This window comes from Tamandua tetradactyla, chromosome 21 (assembly GCF_023851605.1).
Source record: "Tamandua tetradactyla isolate mTamTet1 chromosome 21, mTamTet1.pri, whole genome shotgun sequence".
In the NCBI taxonomy this organism is placed as follows: Eukaryota; Metazoa; Chordata; class Mammalia; order Pilosa; family Myrmecophagidae; genus Tamandua; species Tamandua tetradactyla.
In genome coordinates, this window is record NC_135347.1 from 30,261,931 (window position 1) to 30,267,589 (window position 5,659).

Sequence of the window (5,659 nt, forward strand, 5' to 3'; positions counted from 1 at the left end):
CAGTCCCTAGCTAGCTCATTGGTGATAGAAAGGGACACCGAATCATCTTTCCCAAGACCAGGGCTTGGCATAGCTGATCACTAATCACAGTTTTTGTGGGCTTTTTTGACATTTTTTAATTTTTCCTGCCTGGGCAGGCACTGAGAATCGAACCTGGGTCTCCAGTATGACAGGTGAGAATTTTGCCTGCTGAGCCACTGCGGTCTGCCTTGATCACAGTTTTTGATGAGTGGCTACACAATAAAAGAATTATACACCACGACCAAGTGGGATTTATACCAGAAATGCAAGGGTGCTTCAACATAAGAAAATGAATCATTTTTATATAGCATATTAACAAATCAGAAAGGAAAAAAAAAATCACATAATAATCTGATTGATGCTGAAAAAGCATCGACAAAATTCAACATACTTTTCTGATAAAAACACATCAAAAGGTAGGAATAAATAGTAACTTCCTCAATATGATAAAGGGGATTTATGAAAAACCCATGGTCAGCATTTTACTCAATGGTGGAAACCGAAAGCTTTCCCCTTAAGATCAGGAACGAGATAAGGATGCTCATTGTCACCACTATTATTCTACATTGTGCTAGAAGTTCTAGCTAGAGCAATTAGGCAGGACAAAGAAATAAAAGGCATCCAAATTGGAAAAGAAGAAGTAAAATTTTCATGATTTGTAGATGACATGATACTCTACTTGGAGAATTATAGGAAATCTATGACAAAGCTTCTTGAGCTAATAAACAAATTAAGCAAGGTGGTGGTATATAAGATTAATATGAAAAAAATCAGTAATGTTTTTATACACAAGCAATGATGTAAGTGAGGAGTCTATTAAGGAAAAAATTCCATTCAAAATAGCAATGAAAAGAATCAAGTATTTAGGGATAAACTTAATTAGGAATGTAAAGGGCATGTACACATACGTAATGTTGCTAAAAGAAATTAAAAATATCTAAATAGGTGGAAAGACATTCCCTGCTCATGGATAGTAAGATTAAATGTAGTTAAGATGGCAATTCTACCCAAATTGGCCTATTGATTCAAAGCAATACCAATCGAAATTTCAACAACCTACTTTGAAGGCTTGGAAAAGCTGGCTATCAAATTCATCTGGAAGGGAAAGAGGCCATAAATAGCTAAAAATATGCTAAAAAAAAAACAAAGTGGGAGGATTAACATTTCCTGTTTTTAAAGCTTATTATAAAGTCACAGTGGTCAAAAACAGCATGGTACTGGTACAAAAACAGAAATATTGACCAGTGGAATCAAATTGAGAGTTCAGAAATAGACCACCAAATCTATGGTCAACCGTCTTTGACAAGGTCCCTAAATCCACTGAATTGGAATGGAAGAGTCTTTTTGGTAAATAGGCATGGGATAACTGGATATAAACTACCAAAAGAATGAAAGTTTATGCCCACCTTATGCCCTATGTAAAAGTTAACTCAAAGTGGATCAAAGACCTCAATATAAGAACCAGTACCCACTTCTGGGAAGATGGCTGACTAGAGCAGCTTGAGATTAGCCCTGCTCCATAGAAAAGCTAGAGAAGGGACCTGAGGGCAACTGAGGCAGCAATTTGGGAGTGCAGCTCACTGGGAGAGCCTTCTGTACCACATGGGGCAGCCACGGTTTCAGAGGCCGAGGAACTGAGGGGCAGAAAGCTGGAGCCTGGCATGGAAGCAGAGAGCGGTGGAGTCTGCAGGAGTGCACGGACAGGTACAGGGAAGTAGGAAGTAAGCCAGGCCACATTCCTAGGTGCACTACACTCACATGCACAGCCTCTCTCTCACCCCACACCCCACGCACCTGAATCCCCTCACCCACTCCCATTCCCCATGCTCCAGGTGCCCCCCCCCCACCAGACCACAGGGCCCATACCTGCCCCATACCCCCACCCCAAATGCAGCCAAACCACTTCTACACCCCTCCTGAGCACTACCTCCCCTCTCTCTGTTCCATGCAGGCTGTTACCAGCACATAAAGGTTATGGACACTAACCTTCATACCTAGGCTACTCCTGCTCCCCCCCAGCCCCCCACCCCCTCCTCTGCCTATAGTGTCACACAACCTCACTCATCCTTCCCTGAGCTCAATGCATCCATTTACAGCACTCCCAGGCCTAAACATGCACATGGGCCCCCAATCACATCATTCAGCTCTGGAGACTGCTGAGTGGACATTACAGCAGTCCTAGAACCATGCATATGCACAGCTCTCAGTCTCACTTCTCAGCTCTGAGAAAGTGCTGGCCTGCACAGCCTGGTCACATGTGCCCCCAATCCATGAAAGCCTAATGCCGACCTGCTACCACAGCTCTAGCATGCACACAAAGGGCCCCATGCCTTAGACCAGCACACACCAGGGTTATGTTCCCCAGACTGGTGCACCCTCACAGCTGCATTCTCCCTGGCCACTGGGCACCCATGTTCACAAGCACCAGCATAACATCCCCAACCTGTGCCCATACTTGCCCTGAAACAAATCACTATACCGAGTCCTCCACCCTCCACCCTGTACCCTGCTCCCTGCTGTACAACCACCTTGCAAACACAAGGCCTTAGACTACTGAAAGAAATCAACTCCCAAAGTAAATCAATCAAGATATCTATATGCCATGAAGACAGCAGAAGATCACTAAGCATATCACAATGCAGACAGATATAGCCCTACCTAATGACCAAATTAAAACACCTGAAGAGACACAGGCATTGGAACAACTAATCAAAGATTTTCATACAGCTCTACTTAATAAATAAGTGGGATAGCAAATGACATAAAGGAGATAAAAAGACAGTAGAAGAGCACAAAGAGGAATTTGAAAGAATTAAAAGAAAAATAGTGGGAATTACAGAGATTAAAGACTCTGTTGACCAAATAAAAAACATACTAGAGGCACACAATACCAGATTTGAAGAGACAGAAGAAGGAATAAGTGATATAGAGGACAGGATAATTGACTTTGAAGACTCAAAACAGCAAATGGCAAAAAAGATGGAAAAAATTGAATGGAACTCAGGAAAATGATAGACAAAGCAAAGTGCACACATATAGGAATCATTAGTGTTCCAGAATGAGAAGAGAGGAGGAAAGGACTAGGAAGAGTGGTTGTGGATATAATGGGGAAAAATTTCCCAACCCTCATAAAGGACATAACTATACAAGTCAAAGAAACCCAAAGAACTCCAAACAGAATAAATCCAAATAGGCCTTTCCCAAGGCACATACTAATCAGTCTGTCAAATGTGGAAGAGAAGCAAAAAATCCTGAAAGTGGCAAGAGAAAAACAATCTACTACATACAAGGGAAATCAAATAAGACTGAGTTCACACTACTCAATTAGCACCCTGGAGGCAAGAGGGCAGTGGTATGATGTATCCAAGATCCTGAAAGAGAAAGACTTCCAGCCAGGAATTCTGTACCCAGCCAAATTGTCCTTTAAAGTTGAGGGAGAGATTAAAGCTTTCACAGACAAAGAAGTCTTGAAAGAATTTGTCATCAAGAGACCAGCCCTACAAGAAATACAGAAAGGAGTTCTGCCAACTGGAAAAAAAAAAAAAGACAGGAGAGGGAGGACACAGAAGTGAAGCATACCACTAAGGGTAATTTAAAGAATACAAAGAGAACGAGGGAAAAGAATATATAGATTTGACAAATAAAATAAAAAAGAGAAGATGATGGAATCAAGAAATGCCTTTTCAGTAACAACTTTGAATGTGAATGGACTAAACTTACCAATTAAAAGATAACAGATTGGGAGAATGGATCAAGAAACATAATCCAACTACATGCTGTTTGCAAGAGACTCATCTTAGACACAAGAATACAAGTAGATTGAAAGTGAAAGGATGGAAAAAGATCATCCAGGCAAGTTGTAACCAAAAGAAAGCAGGAGTAGCTATACTAATATCAGACAAAATAGACTTTAAATGTAAAGACATCATAAGAGACAAAGAAGGACACTATACTAATTAAAGGGTCAATTCACCAAGAAGATAAAACAATCATAAATGTTTACGCTCCCAATCAGGGAGCTCCAAAGTGCATGAGACAGACATTGGCAAGACTGAAGGGAGTGACAGATGTTTCAACAATAATAATAGGAGACTTGAATATCCCACTCTCCTCTATAGATAAAACAACCAGACAGAAGATCAATAAGGAACTAGAGAAGTTAAATAACTTGATAAATGAATTAGACCTAGCAGACATATATCGGTCATCACATCCCAAAGCACAAGGTTATACATTCTTCTCTCATGCTCATGGGACATTCTCCAGGATAGATCATGTGCTGGGGCACAAAACAGGTTCTTATAAATTTAAAAATATTGAAATTATTCAAAGCACTTTCTCTGATCACAATGAGATGAAGCTGGATCAACAGCCACAAAAGAATGATAACATTCACAAATATATGGAGGTTAAATAACACACTCTTAAACAACCAGGGGGTCAAAGAAGAAATTGCTATAGAAATCAGCAGCTACCTGGAGATGAATGAAAATGAGAATACAACTTATCAGAACTTATGGGATGTGGCAAAGGCTGTGCTGAGAAGGAAATTTATTGCCTTAAATGCCTATATTAAAAAACAAGAAAGAGCAAAATTTGAGGACTTAACAGCAAACCTGGAGGAACTTGAGAAAGAACAGCAAACTAACCCCAAAGCAAATAAGAGAAGAGAAATAATGAAGTTTAAAGCAGAGATAAATGAATGGGAGAACAAAAGAACAATAGAAAGAATCAATAAAACCAAAAGTTGATTCTTTGAGAAAATCAATAAAATTGATGGGCGACTAGCAATACTGACAAAGAAAAAAAGAGAGGATTCAGTAAACAAAATCAGAAATGATAAGGGGTACATTACCACAGACCCTGAAGAAATAAAAGAAATCATAAGAGAATACTATGAAAAACTATATGCCAACAAACTAGGCAACTTAGATGAGATGAACAAATTCCTGGAGACACAGAAACAAGCTACACTAACTCAGGAAGAAATAGAAGACCTCAGCAAACCAATCCCAAGTAGAGAGATTCAATCAGTCATCAAAAATCTTCCTAGAAAGAAAAGCCCAGGGCCACATGGCGTCACAGGGGAATTTTATCAAACATTCCAGAAAAAACTAACACCAATCCTGCTCAAACTTTTCCAGAAATATTGAGGAAAAAAAGAACTCTACCTAGCTCATTTTATGAAGCTAATATCATTTTAATACCAAAACCAGGTAAAGATGCTATAAGAAAGGAAAACTACAGGCCAATTTCCCTAATGAACATAGATGCAAAAATTCTCAATAAAATATTAGCAGATCAAATCCATATGTAGAATGGAATGATGCCTTAATGTTTTGTTTGTTGTTAATATTTTTTTAATTAATAAAAAAATTTCAAAAAAATATTAGCAAATTAAATCCAACAAAACATTAGAAGAATTATACACCATGACCAAGTGCGGTTTATACCAGGAATGCAAGGATGGTTCAACACAGGAGAATCAATTAATGTAATACAGCACATTAACAAATCAAAAGGGAAAAATCACATGATCATCTCGATTGATGCTGAAAAACATCAGCATCCTTTGAAGACAAACTTCAGCATCCTTTTCTGATAAAAACACTCCAAAAGATAGGAGTCAAAGGTAACG